Source organism: Protopterus annectens, chromosome 8.part0 (genome assembly GCF_019279795.1).
Source record: "Protopterus annectens isolate FY-2018-M chromosome 8.part0, PAN1.0, whole genome shotgun sequence".
In the NCBI taxonomy this organism is placed as follows: Eukaryota; Metazoa; Chordata; order Ceratodontiformes; family Protopteridae; genus Protopterus; species Protopterus annectens.
In genome coordinates, this window is record NC_056741.1 from 279,203,393 (window position 1) to 279,219,029 (window position 15,637).

Consider the following 15,637-nt stretch of genomic DNA (forward strand, 5'->3'; position numbering starts at 1 on the left):
GCCTTTCCCCCAATTTCCCTCATTTCATAGTTCCTGAAGAAACCCAAAAGGACGGAAAATTCAGTAATTCCCATTGCCGCCTCCTGGCTTCGACAAGTTTGGTTTCCCTTCCTGTGGCCTCACTTAATTTGGAAACCATGGATTCTGGACCCAGTTCCAGATCTGCTGTCTCACCCAGAGGGGATGGTGCATCCAAACCTCCAAAATCTCAAGCTCACTGCATGGCTTCTCCAATTCCCATCATTGCCAGGCATCTTCCTCTTTCTTCACTTGTCCAACAAATTATTGTCGCTCATCACAAATCTTCTGCAAGGAAATTATACCAAAGTAAATGGGAAAAATTTGCTAGATGGGCTCTTGATAAGGAGCTAGACCCTTATTCCAGTCGTATCCATAAAGTGTTAGATTTCCTGGCATCACTTTACCAGTCGGGGGTTCCTCTGCATCAACAATTAAAGTTCACCTAGCAGCAGTTTCGAACTTTCATATAGGACTGGATGGAGCTTCTTTAATGTCACACAAGCTTTGTAAATCATTCTTAAAAGGTCTCTAATGCTAAGACTTCCATTTAAGGAACCTGCTGCCCATTGGGATCTAATTGTAGTTCTTCAGGCCCTTACTATGAACCCCTTTCAACCATCAGCAACTTGTGACTTGAAACATGTCTTGGAAAACTTTATTTTTGGTGGCTACCACTTCTGCCAGAAGAGTCTTTGACCTTCAAGCACTATCATGTAACCCCCCCCCCCCACTTAATATTTCATAGAGATAGAGTTGCGCTTCAAACTAATCCATCTTTCTTACCCAGTGTTGTCTCTGAAACTAATATTAACCAGAGTCTACAGTTACCAGTCTTTTTCCCAAATGTTTCCAACAAGGGAGAATATGCTCTCCATTTACTTGACGTGCACAGACAACCAAGTTTTTATCTTCACAGGACTAAAGATTTTAGAAAATCGAACCAACTATTTGTGGCATTTTCTTCTCTCCATCTAGGTAATCCAGTTTCAAAGGTTACCTTGACTAAATGGCGTAAAGACTGTATCACATTCATTTATCATTCTAAAGGACTCCAACTTCCAAAACCAGTTCAACCTCATTCCACAAGAGCAGTAGCAATGTCTGCAGTCTTTCATGCCAGAGCTTTTTTGGACAACATTTGTGCAGCAGCCACTTGGTCTTCTTATCATACCTTTATCACTCATTACAAATTGGATCAGGTGTCAAGGGGGATGAGCATCGTTTGGCTCTATGGTGCTTAGGAATAGTCTTCCATGAGACCTCCCGGGGCTAAAGTAGCTGGGGACTCTGTCCCACTGGCAAGGATTGGGTGAAGGTTGACAACATCAGATAAAGAAGTTATGTCTTATCATAACATTCCATCTGTGTTGTTGTCAATCTTCACAAATCTTTGTCATCCCCACCCTCCTTCCCCCATCCTGGGACTCTTAGTAGACCGAATTTAGTTCTTTACTAGTTTCCTTTTAAAAGACTCATGTCTGGCCTCTGTTGATATGCCTATCATTTAACCATAACTTTTCACGTCTAACTGCCACTTCTTGGCAAACTCGATTGGAGGTAATCTTTGACAGGAGCATTGTTGGTAGAGCCTGGCTCGAGAGTTTGGAGAGTGAGAGCTGAAGTAAACAGCTAATTCTTTTCTGAGGTTTGGAACTGAATTCACTGTCAAGGATTGGTGAAGATCGACAACACAGATGGAATGTTATGGGAAGACATAACTTTGTGCCCCAAGGACCAATGCTGCAGATTGTTGCACAATCAGTGCAGCTGCTGCTACTGCCTGCAGGCAGCCCAGTAACCCTCTGGCTACCATGCCTAATAATGAACTGTAATATGCAATAGGTCTAAATACTTCACCGTGTTTTTGAACTAGTACCCGTGCTGCATACAGCCCTTTTCATGACAGAACAAAGTAAAAAGTTTCTTAAATTCTGGAAGTCCTAAGGCTGGAGCTTTAGCAAAGGCTTGTTTTAAGAAAGTCAAAGTATTTTCTTTTCTTTCCAGGGCAACAGCACAGGTGTGTCTTGTTTGAGAATATTTTATTTATTGATAGATAAACGACAGCTAAATGTAAAAATCACGATAATACCACGAATAGAAGGCCAATTCCGAAGTAATGAAAAATAATTTATTAAAAAGAAGTCAAACACACAAATATTTTCTCTAGCGTCTCGGCAACACTTGCCTTTAACAGAGTAAACCATAATTAATCAAAGTGACTAACTTATATAGTACCACACATCCATTTATCTAATTAATCAATTAAATAAAACATTTCATAATAAAAGCCTAAAATACTTTACTAAACAAAAGTTTTCCAAACACATTCTTGATTCAGTCCTATGGGGCTCATTGTATTAAATTTTAAAAGAATAAAAGCCTCCTTTTTTCTTAATATGTATTTTATTTGTTGTTCACTCATCAATATATTACTTTTAACATTATCTAATACTGTCACTTGTAGCCCCTCAGGGCTCCCATTATGATACTCATTAAAATGTATTGCTATAGGACTAGTCTGCTTATTATTTTTGATATCCCTAATATGTTCCTTTACTCTACAAGAAAACTGTCTTTTAGTTTCTCCAACATAAAATTTATTACAACGACACTATAACCTTCTCTGTCCTACAATTAAAAAGCCCTTTGGTCTGAACATTAATACCATTAATCTTAGTAAATTTTCTACTTATATATTTACATATACTACATTTTCCACAGGCTAATGTACCCTGTTCCTCAATTGACTTTGCAAATGTAATATTTGGCATCCAAAATTTACTGTGAACTATAAAATCCTTTATGCTCCTCCCTTTTCTAAAGCAGAAACACAATTTTTTACCTTCTAGAAAATCAATTTCCCTTTTAACTATTCTCCAACTATGTTTAACTTGTTCCAAAACTTTATCAGACTAGACAGAATAGGTGGAAGTAAAATACATACATTCCCCATCCTTGCTTTTATTTTTACCATTATAATATCCATTTCTACTATTATTTAATACTTTATTTAAACTATCTTTCAAATCTACTTCAGAATAACCTCTCAAATAAAATTTATTGAAACTTTCATATAATTCCATTTGTCTAATGACTGAATCATTGCATAACCTCTTAACTAACACATTCAGTATATGGTATATATTTTATGGTATGGGGAGAATGGTAACTATCACCATGTAAAATAAAATTTGTATCTTTAAATTTTCTATGAATACTAGTATTAATATAACTACCAACGTGTCCCTTCAAAACTACATCCAAATAATGCACCTCTGTCCCCCATTGTAAACCATCAAATTTCACACCTACATTATTTTGTTGTATTACATCTATAAATTCATAAATATGTTCTTGCCCTCCCTTACAAATAAAAATCAAATCATCAATGTAACGAAAATATTTATAAATATATTTAATGAAAAACTGATTAGTGTATATATACTCATTCTCAAAATGCCCCATAAATATATTTGCATAACTAGGGGCAAAAGGTGCCCCCATAGCTGTTCCCTGAGTTTGCCTATACAAATTTCCATTAAATTCAAATTAACAAACCATAATCAAATCAGTTATATATTCTGTAACTGTATTTTGACCTAAAAAATATTTAATAGCTTGTTCGCCATCCAGATGCCTAATAATGGTATAAAGGCTAACCACATCTATTACAAGAAAATGCATATCTTTTCCCCATTTTATATTGCCAATTTTGTCCAATAATTCAAACACATCCTTTACATAAGATGGCAATTTTTTTACTGTCTGTAACAGAAATTCAAGAAGAAAACATGCTAAATTATGCATAAAATTATTTTAGGATTTTATTATGAAATGTTTTATTTAACTGATTAATTAGATAAATGGATGTGTGGTACTATATAAGTTAGTCACTTTGATTAATTATGGTTTACTCTGTAAAAGGCAAGTGTTGCCGAGGCGCTTGAGAAAATATTTTTGTGTGTTTGACTTCTTTTTAATAAATTATTTTTCATTACTTCGGAATTGGCCTTCTATTCGTGGTATATTTTATTTATTATTTATTTTGCATTTGTTGACCGGGTAGTCCAACTGAGCGTTCAGCTCGTTTTCAGTGGAGACTCGAGGAGAAAAGCTCCACAGTGAGTTTATAAATTTACATATGGCAGTTAAGAATTCATACTTGCAACTAAACAAACAGTTATAAGATAACATTTACAATAAATCGTACAGAGAAACACTCAGGTCCAATGTCATCAAGGAATAATGCGTTCATAATTCCTGTTAGGTTATATACAGTATAAGTACAAAATAAATAGCAAGGGGATGAGGTGCTTATACAGTGGGACAGAGGGGTAGAAGTTAATTATGATAGACAGGGGAGGAGAGGAAAAAGGTGGAGAAGGGATAGACAGGGGTGGAGAGGAAAAAGGTGGAGAAGGAATAGAAGGGAAGCATATGGAGGGAGAAAACGGTCAATATAGGAAAGAGAGGGCTGATAGCGAGGAAGGTATTAGAAATAGGGGGTAGGGTAGTTTCAGGGAGGGTGACTACAGTGACAGGACCATTTGTTTGTTAGGTATCTTCGAGTGGCTAGCTTGAAATGCTTGGTATGGTCAAGGGACCTAAATTCTTGGGGGAGTTGGTTCCATGTTGCAGCAGGGTTATAGTTATAGAGTAAACATCCTGTTTTGGTTTTATATATCTGAAGCAAGTCTTGATCTGAGCTACGTAGTGCCCTGGTTGGAGTATATTTAGATATAATAGATACAAGGCTAGGACAGAAAGATGGTAGATAGAGGCTAGAGTGGATAATTTGTAGTTGATGTAGTAGGAGCAAATGAGGGAATTCAAACCAGTTCAATTGTTTAAGGGATAAGCAATGGTGAGATTTATAGGTTTGGAGCGAATCTGGCCACCTTATTATGCGTTGTTTCTAGTTTTGTAATAAGTCTGGTGTTCAGGTTTGTGAATAATTGACAGCTATAAAGAAGGGTGGGAAGAAGAAATGCATGGGAGAGAGTTATTCTGGCTGTGTTGGTTCAGTGTCTCTTGTTTTGATACAGGAGTCCAAGTTTCTGGTGAGTCTTTTTGATAGCATTAGTGACTTGGAGATCAAATTTAAGCTGGTCATCTATTATGGCTCCCAGCAGTTTAGTACTGGGTTCAAAGTAATGGTAGTATTATTGCTTGATAGGATAGAAAAAGTAGTTTTGAGATTGATAAGGTTTTTGGGGAGGAAGAGTCGAAGCTTAGTTTTCTTAGAGTTGAGAATTAATTTATCACAAAGCCATGTCTCTATGGTATTGAATGATGCTTGGGTAGTAGAGTGGAGGTCAGTTGGATTGTCTGCAATGGTGATGACAGTAGAATCGTCTGCATAATGTACAAGTGTCGAGTGGGGACAAGAGGTGTGAAGTAGGTTAGTGAAAACATTAAAGAGCAGTGGCCCAAGTATGGATCCTTGGGGGACTCCCATTGTTACAATAAGGGGGGGAGGATAGTGCAGAATGCCATTTAACAGCTTGCTGGTGGTTAGAGAGATAGCTAGAAAACCAGGATATGGTGGGAGGAGAGAATTTTAAATGGGAGAGTTTGTCCAAGAGGATGGGATGGGCGACAGTGTCAAAGGCTTTGGAGAGTAGCAAAGCCTAATGCACCTAGAAACTAAAGGGAAAAGGCGAGGAGACAAAGAACACTAACAATATATGCAAATTCAAATTAAATATAATAGAATAATAGAAAAAATATCAGTCAAAGGTTTAACAATTTCTGCATACTTTGGTATCCACTGCCCATAGTATCCAGCCAAACCTAGAAAAGTGCATAGCTGCTCCTGAGTAACAAGATGGAGTGCCTTTCTGAAGTTTTAACATGTGAAGGTAGGAGATGCCTCTCTCTGTCTGTGAGACTGTGTCCTAAATACTTTACTTTAGGTGACTGTAACTGAAGTATCTGATGTCCTTATCATTCTGCTTCACTGATGTGTCTCTGATCCGATCCTTGGATCCGACTCTGCCACCTCCCACAGACTTCAGCTTCCAGGCTCAAGCTCCTTCCCTACCCATAATCCTTTGCCCCTGGCTCAACCTCCCCAGATCTCATTTGCCACCTGAGTGCAAGATGTGGTTTTCCAGTGCTCCGCTAAGTCTAAGATTTTGATAGCTTTTTGTACTTTTTTCTGTTATATTTAACTTTAATTTGCATGTATTGTCTCCTTGCCTTTTCCCTTTAGTTTCTAGGTGCATTAGGCTTTTCGACTCACTTTTTCTTCCTCCTTTTGGGCTTCAGCCCGTCTTTCTCTCTCCTCTATTTGTACAGTTATAGGCTACAGTTACTAGTTAATAGGTTCATAGGTAGGTACTAGGCAATCGGCCCAAGAGCCTACGTAAGTCTAGCCAACAAGGTTCCATGGCTTACGCCACCCAAGAAAGTTATTTTCCTGTGCCACTGTCGAGCAGAGACACAGAAGTGATCCCCGACACAGACATGATCCCCGGTTAATAGTTAATACGTAGTAGTTGTAGTTAATAGTTAATAGTTAATTGTTAATAGTTAATGTTAATACTTGCTACTTAATTTTCTTGTTGATATCGAGACACCTACAGGTTTTAAAAGGCGCTTCAAGTGTGAGAGAAAGATTCTGCACTTTAATGCACATGACCCGAGTGTATATTGTTTAGGACCGGCTCATCTGGACTCCCCTTGCAGCATCTGTGAGGGGGTTCAGTCCTAGAGCCATACAAGAAAGGAAAAACAAATTGATCTTGAAGGGCCTTCTTCCCACTTCTTCTACTTCTCCAGGGGCTTAACCCCCCCCCCCTCCAAGTGTTCACTTGGCTTTAGGTCTACGAAAAGGTGCCTTAAGGAGTCCAGGGTGTCTTCAGAGCTGCCTACCAAGGCTCAGAAGGTTTTGGATCCAATGATGTCAGCGCAGAGACCTATGTCAGCTCAGTTGAATCCGATTGATTTAATGGCTTTGAATGAGCCTTTGACTTCTGCTATGTCTCTGGAGCCAAGCAGTCCACTTCAGATCCGTGGATCCGCAGTCTTCCTCTAGGTCTCTGGGGAGATCCATCACTTTGGTTTCCCCGACCGTGCCATCCAAGATCCTACAGACCTCCAGGAACTCTCATCCTTCTTCAGTGGCTTCCTCCTGATCCTCTCAGAGCCACTATCTTCATGTGGGCAAAATGGTCAGATCTATCATTAAGGCCCAGATTCAGAGGGGGGGGGGTTCTTCCGGCTCTGTCTCCTCATGATCCGAGCCTGTTCCCTTTACGTATTTTTCTCCTTCTCCAATCTGGGTTTTGGTTTTGGAGCCCCAGGACGGTGGTCTACTGAGGGATTTGGGGTTGGATCAAAGGGCTTTTGCTTCCTTGACTGCAACTGTTACTTTGATGGAGCAAAGGTCTTCAGTTCAGAGCCCGTCTCTGGTATGGGATGTCGTGGCCAGATCCGAGGTGAGAGGTTTAGCTCAGGTGTTCTTTGATCAGTCCCTCACCATTGGAACTTTGGCCCTTGACAGTGTGGGTCCGGTTCTGTCTGGGAGTTGAGGTTATGGTGAGCTTTGTCCATCTTCCTTGGTAGCTTTGGCTACTAGGGAGCTCGGAGGGGTCTCCTGGGACCCTCAGCCTTCCGGACCTTAGAAAAGGTTTTCTCTGTGAGCAGAGTGACAGACCCTTTGACTGCTGCTCCAACCCATACCCACTCTGGAATTGGGGCCTTAGGTCTACCATTTCTGCCTATGGTCAGCCTGCCGAAGGACCTCCAATGTGTTCCACCGAAGGTGGCCGTTTCCTCTTCCAACTCCTCCCCTGAATATCTCACTGAGGAGATCCCATGGAAGAGGATGTACAAAAGGAGGCACTTGGACTTCCCTATGGAGTCCCCCACTGAAGATATAGATTATGATGAGGTAGGGGAGGGTCTCCCAAATCACCACTGGGTGATGTCTCTTTTGCAGAGATCTTGAAGTTAAAAGGTGGCTGGTCTTCCAAAACCCTCTTGGGAGGAATCTGTATTCCTGGAGGCCTTTGGGAGTGGGACCGTCTACATCTTGGGTAGTCCCCCCAGCAGATGCTCTTGTAGACCTGGTAGCCCATCGGGCCTGAAAGGAGCTGGACACCATAGAACCAGTACCAAAATGACCAGATGAGATCCTTTCACTCCCAGAGGACCATGCTTTCTGGACTAAAGGCATTCCAGTTGATGCTATGGTGGTGGCAGCTGCTACTAAGAAAGATCTCTCCCAGCAGAGCTCGACTGTTCATCTGCTGAACAGGGAGTCCATAGCGAAGGACAGGTTTGGAAAGCACAGTTAGCCTCAGCTACCTTTTCGCTGAGGGCACTCAGTTATCTGACTCATTTTATTCACCTTCAGAGAGACTTGGTTAAGGAACTCTGACTCTTTGGAGTAGTGTATGCCCAAGGAGGAGTTTGATAAAATTTCTCCTAAGCTGACCACTCTTACTTCCTGCATGAGACTTGTTTCCCACTCAACAGAGAGTTCCTATAGAGCAGCCGGTACCAGCATTGTGATGTATCGCCATGCTTGGATGAGGCTGTGTGATTTACTGGAGCTCTTTAAGGCATCTTTCTTCAGTGCCCCTTTCAATGGTTCCTCGCTATTCGGACCATCTGTTAAGAACACCCTGACCCACAACGAGCAAGAAGGTAAGACTTTGTCTGCCATGGGGATTAAGTTTTCCACCCCTCAACGAATCTACTCCAAGAATTGGAGGGGCTAAGAGAACTTCATTCCATAAGTTGCAAGGTTCTTCTACTGATCAAAGCAGAGAGTTCTTCTGCAGAGGCAGAGGAGGAGGCCATAATGGGAGACGCAGCCCTAGAGGCAGAGGGGCCCCGCAAAACCAGGGCTCTAGGGAATCTTTTCCCGGCAAACCCTTTCAGTGCTCCTGAAGAGCTGCTTGATGATTCTACCTGGAGCCAGTCCGTTTTTCTCTGCGCTCAAGCACCTGGGCCCAAATCATGACAAACACTTAGGTGCGAAACATTATATCCAGATACTACTATATTCCTTTTTCTCTTCTCCCACCAAATATTCTAAAGAGACTACCCGAAGTTTCACCCAGTCAGAAGAAGTTGTTAATTACCGAAATTGCCAAACTGCTGCAGAAAATAGTCACACAAAAGGATCAGAGAGGGTATGGCACTTACTCACATTTCTTTTTTGGTGTAAAAGAAAACAGGGGTCCTAATGTCCATTCTGGACTTAAGCAATCTCAACTTGTACGTGAAGAAGACCAGGTTTCAGATGGTAACGGTTCAGTCCATTCTCCCTTTACTTCGGAAGGATGATTGGATGTGCTTGGTGGATTTCAGGGAGGCGAAATATCACATAAAAGTAGACAGGCATTCCAGAAGTCATCCGAGCTTCTGCCTATGAGCCAATCACTTAGTTTCGAGCTCTGCCCTTTGATCTCACCACAGTCCCCCAGGTGTTTACCAAGTGTTTGGCAGTGGTTGCAGTTAACCTCTGACTGCAAGGGTTTCAGGTATTCCCATATTTAGATGATTGGCTCCTCACTGCCCCCACTCAGTGTCAACATTGTCAGGCCAGAAAGTATATTTACCAATTGTCTCAATTTCTTAGCATTACCATAAACTTCAAGTCGCAACCAATGCTGGGTCAGATTTTGGAGTTCATCAGAGAACAACTGAACACTATTACTCAAATAGCTGCTTTACCACAACATCGCAGCGGCACATTGAAATCTCAAGTCCAAACCATTCAGAATCTCTCACCAACTCCTGCCAGGTTGATTCTATCAGCTCTGGGATCCATGGCAGCTGCTATACTTTTGGTTCCTGTAGTTGGGTACTATATGCGCATTCTTCAGTGGACACTATCTGTTCAATGGTTTGTTCTGCATCAGCCCCTATCTGCTCCTATCAGACTGACAAACATTTGCAGGTCTCATCTAAGGTGGTGGATTCAAACAGATCTTTCACCCTCTCTCTATTTTCAGCCACTGTGACCACGAACACTTCCCATCTAGGGCAGGGGAGGCATTTCCAGGGGAAGATGGTCCAAGGCACATGGACTTCGATAGAGACTAGTTTGCATATCAATATCCTGGAGATGAGAGCTGTCCTTTTATCATTGCAAACCTTTCAGGACGTTCTTCCTCCAGGGACAATTGCTCTTCATACAGACATGTCAGTAGTTTGGTTGATGTACCAATTTGTTCCCTCTCTGCAGAGAGGCCATGAGGGTCTGGGAATGGATGATTTCTTCAAACCGCTTTCTACTTGCAACACATGTTCCGGGAAAATCCAACGTGTTGGCAGACAGGCTCAGCAGATCTATTCTGATGCCCCACAAGTAGTTCCTTGAGCAGTCGGTAGCAAACGAGATATTCGACTGTTGGGGTCTTTCCTGTTGTGACCTCTCTGCATCCTCTTAAAATAACAATGCAGCAGTTACTTTGCTTTGATTTCCCCCATCAGGGGCTTCCCCAAGGGATGCTCTGGCGCATGATTGGCCTTCTGGACTCCTGTATGCGCATCCTCCTCTTCCTTTGATTCCAAGATTTCTCCAGAAAGCCAAACATTTGAAATGCACTGTGATATTCATTGCCCCCTTTTGGCCCCATCAAGTGTGGTTCCCCTTCTTCTGGTTTTACCTCAAACATCCTCCATGGATGCTGGAACCAAAACCGGACCTCCTTTCTCACCCGATGCTAGGACACCACGCCAATCTCTCCACACTCAAGTTAATTGCATTGTTTCTGCAGTTCCTGTGATTGCTAGAGAGTACATGTTCTCTTCTCTGGTCAAAGCTATCCTTTTGGCCTCTCAGCATCTAATGCAAAAAAGTTCTCTATTTGGGCTACTGATAATCACATTGATCCCTTTTCCGCCCCGATTCAATCTGTTTTGTCCTTCCTAGAATCTTTATATAAGCAAGGTTCTAGTTTTGCGACCACTAAGCTCCAGTTAGCGGCCATACCAAACTTACATTCAGGATTACCTTCAGGGTCTGTTGCTTCTGTTAGGTTATGTAAAGCCTTTATGAAAGGTGTTTTTCTTTTGTGGATTCCAATCAAAGATCCTAGTCCTCCGTGGGATTTGACTGTCGTTCTCCAAGCTTTGACCCAAAGACCCTTTGAATTAGCTAATGATTGTGACTTGAAATATTTGTCCTAGAAGTCTGCTTTTCTTGTTGCTATTACTTCAGCAAAAAGGGTATCTGCATTGCAAGCTCTATCTTCCAAGCATCCCTACATCATTTTTCAAAAGGATAGAGTTTCCCCTGTGTACTAATCCTTCTTTCATGATGAAGGTTGCCACTTCAACTAACATAAACCAATGCATTCAGTTACCATTTCTTTCCCTAACTATTCTAACAAAGGGGAATTCCTTTTGCATTCATTAGACGTTCACAGACAGCTTGTTTCTATTTCCATAGGGCAAAGCAGTTTAGAAAACCAGAGCAATTGTTTCTTCTTCCCCTAATCGTAAATGTGAAGCTGTTTCAAAACTGACAGTAGCAAATTGGATTACTAGCTGCATTTCTTTTGTTTATGACTAGAATGGTTTAACCTTGCCTGGTCCTCCAAGAGCCCATTCAACAAATTCCATTGCTGCATCAGCTGCTTTTTCGTCTAGGATTCCCATTGATGACATTTGTGCTGGCATCCACTTGGTCTAATGCTCATACCTTTGTGGCCCACTACAGCTTAGACATTGAGTCCAGGGGCAGAGCATCCTTTGGTTCATTGGTGCTCTGGCATATCATTCCTTGAGGCCGCCCAAGAAATCATGTAGCTGGGGACTCTGACCCATTAGTAAAGCAGAATGGAAAGGACAACATCAGATTTTTTTAGTTATGTGCTTACCATAACTTGGTGTCTGTGTTGTCCTCCTCTTATTCTGCTTCACCTTCCTGCCCAACCATCCTCCTCCAATAAAGATACGATTTTAGAGGATCTAGAACAGCCTCTGTTGGAACCTTGGCTCCAGGTCGAGCTCTTGGTTATCTTTTCCTTTTCTATTCTGTTTATAGCGGGCAGCAAACTCGACCTGAGGAGGTTGAGCCAGGGGCAGAGGATTATGCGTAGAGGAGGAGCTTGAGCTGAAGCTGAAGTCTGTGGGAAGTGGCAAAGTCGGATCCGTGGAAAGGATCAGAGACCCATTAGTGAAAGAGATGAGAAGAGGACAACATAGATACCAAGTTACGGTAAGTACATAACTAATAATTTTCTTTTTTACTTTGTCCTTTTTTTCGCTAATTCAGTCAATAAGTTTATGGTATCCTGCTGACAGTGTGTTGGTGTGTCTGAAGCTACAAGTAAATCTACATATTGCACCAATACAGATTTGCATGGAAACTGGATTTCTTCAAGTCTTGCTTTAAAATTTGTGAAAAGATTGAGGGAATGACAACAAATCCTTGTGGCAGCAGTAGCCACATATATTTAATTCCCCCATATGTAAAGGCAAATAAATACTGACCATCTGAATGAAAAGGAATAGAAAAGAAAGTTTGAACATAAGTCTACTATAGAAACGAAAGTTGCCCACGGTAGAATGCAACTTAATATAGTTGCTGGATTTTTGCACTAAAGAGTATGAAGAGATGACAACTTGATTTACTAATTGTAAGTCCTGCATAGACTTGTATGTATCTTTTTCCTGTCTTTTTAACTGGGAGAATGGGAGTATTATAACAACTACATGTTTTTGTTATAATTCCATGCTGGAGCAGTGATTCAGTTACAGGTTTGATTCCCTGTTCTGTCTCAGGTTTTAAAGGATACTGTGCTGTACAAGAAAGTGTCTTTGTAGGATGTACACATATTGTCACAGGCATAGCAGATTTTAACAGACCTACCTCACTAGAATGTTTTAACCACAAAAATGTCAGGAACCTACTGAAGCAGTCTGTCGTCTGCACTCGAACTTGTCTTTTTTTCTGTAACACTAAGTGTAGCAATCACTTATTCTTCAGATTTGTCTAGTACATCTAAATAACCATCATCTGCAGTGCAAAAATGCATCCTAATTTACAAAGCAGGTCCCTGCCCATTAAATTTGCTGGATTAGAAGTACTTAATAAAAAGGCATGCTTATTTTCGATCTGCTATAAAGAAACCAGAGTAGGCTTAGATACAGGAAAAAATGGTGGGAGTGTTAGTAACATGCACTGCTAGCACTTGTTCAGATGGTATTGGAATTTTTATCATGGTCATGTGCTTTCAACACTGATCGAGTTGCACCAGTGGCAGTCAGAAACGGAACATCTTTTTGTTATACTTTTAACTTAACAAAAGGTCCTTCTTGATCTGCTTGTATTCGCACTCATATTTTTATCTCATCCTTTCCCCTTGAGTGTTGTCAGTGCATTCCCCTGACATTTGCTGTCAATCTAGGGATGGGGTGGTAGAGGAACACTGGATTTTGATTTTGCCAAGGTTGCATTTGCTGCTGTTGCGGATTTGGGCATTCTCCTTCCCATTGTCCCATTTGCCCACAGTTGAAAAGCCCTCCTCCTGGCTTGATTTTGATTTTGTTGAACAGTCATTGCTCTTCCTACCTTGCCTACCTCTGCCCCCTTCTTTTAAAACTCTGTATTTGCAATTGCATGAGTTCATCTTCTGCATTTTCTCTTTTTATTTAATTGATCCATATAGTGCCCTGTAATTGTTATTAACTTAATCCTTTTCTTGCCAAGTGACCTGGTTTTGCTTTACTAATGTCTGCACATTAGGTAAAAGCTGCTTTAGCATTTGCCATTGGATCTGCAATACTAGAGTGCACTGAAAAGACTTCCCTAAGTCTGTTAAAGTGATCATCTGGTGTTTTCCCCATTACCTTGCTTACATGCAGTAACTTTATCTCAGTTTGGTTCAACAGGACAGGCTGTCAGAATTTCTTGTACGAACTTCTCCTTGACTTCTGTTAATGCCTTTTCCCTTTAGCAGTTGAATAATTTGGGTCTTCTGCTGTAGCCAAGCCAGCTTTATCTTCTAATTTGTCATATATTTCAGGTGGGACTATAGCTTTTAACAACGGTCTTAAATTTGCCAGGGTACGTTCATATATTTGAATAACAGTGTTCAATTCATCCTTAAACTTTTGTGGGCCTTGTCTAATTTTAGGAAAAATTTTAAATGTAGAGTGTGAATTAGTAAGTGTCCAAGGACTACGGACTAATGTCATGGTACCATCCAGACGTGGTACTTCTCTGAGGATATTTAGAGAATTCCCCATTTGTTCTTCCTGCTTTTCAACCCGTCTTGTCCTTTGGTGGGTAAACTACACCTTTTTACCTGAATGTTCTACTTTATCGTGGTGTACAATGCTTCCATTGCCATCTAATTGAGAGGACAAAGTGATGTGGTGGACAGTGCTAGAAGGTTCATGTTTAGGTGAAGCTGATGTTGAGTGTGCAGGTGCAAAAGAAATGACATGCATAGATGCACTTTTCCATGGGGTAACAGATTGACCTCTGTCTTGTTGGGAAGAGTGTGGAATCCGGTCATTTCTACAATCTGGGAAGAAGGGAAGCTGATCATCTTCTCCCGAAGACCCCCCGCCTTCCCTGTGCAGCATGGCCATTTGAAATGCCTGGATATAAAGGGGCAGTTGTCATGGTGTTACATGCTTTAATTCTAAGTTCTTTCACTTGTTGCAACAGTTTGCCATTTGTATCTTTTTACCCCTTTGCAGTGCATTATTTGTCATTTAAAAGTTTCTATATACCAATCATAGCTATTCCACTGATAAGTTTTTATTTTATTAACCTCTTGTTCTAACATAGTTTGTAATTGTAACATTGTAATTTTATTAAAAGTGCCATTGTCAAGAAAGCATAAATCTAAGCTGGGTTTAGTTAGTTTGCACCAATATGCTATGTACAGACATGACTTTGGCCTATATGTACAGCACATAAAGTCTGCTGGAGAACCAACAGAAGGTTTGATAATGTTGCTACCTGAGTATAACCATAATATAGAATGTAGTACACTGTTGTTAAATGCCCCCCTTTTTTCTCCTAATATCTCAGAACACACTCAGTAATGGTGTACAGATTCATACAAACTGTTAGATGTGCCCATCCACAACTTGAAGGGCTCCTCCCTGCTATGCAGTTATGACTGAACCCCAGTTCCTTCTAAGTACTGGGCGCCTTGTGGTTTATATGTGTAGCATATGCTGTAAGAAAACCTCACAACTGGGAACATAAACCTAAGCACACAATGCATTCACAAGTGCAATAAAAAATGTGCATACAATCCAAAGCTGCGTTGTCATCACTGAAACCCACAGGAGCTCAAAGACAAAATGTAAGTTAAAAGCACTTACTGAAATGGGCACCCAGTATTTTATTTATTTATTTAATATTTGTTTAGCAGGAAAGTCTGGCTGGGACAGAGCCCATTTTCAGCGGGGGGCCCAGGAGGAAATGCTCCAGATGCATGTCGTTGGAATGTGGGAGGAAACTAGAGTAACTAGAGGAAACCCAAGTGAATGCAGGAAGGATATGCAAACACTACACAGAAGGCACCCCAGCCAAGAATCGAACCGGAGAACCTCTTGCTGGGATGTGACAACACTAACCTCTGCACCACTGCCCCACCCATATTTGTTGAAGAGATTCCTGCTACAG

The 15,637-nt window shown here is 41.1% G+C and overlaps 1 protein-coding gene across 1 annotated transcript in view; it reads left to right on the top strand.

Moving 5' to 3' along the window:
* Window positions 1-15,637, top strand: part of IQGAP3 (IQ motif containing GTPase activating protein 3) — a 2,364,408-nt gene that overhangs the window by 300,158 nt on the left and 2,048,613 nt on the right. The window lies entirely within an intron of this gene.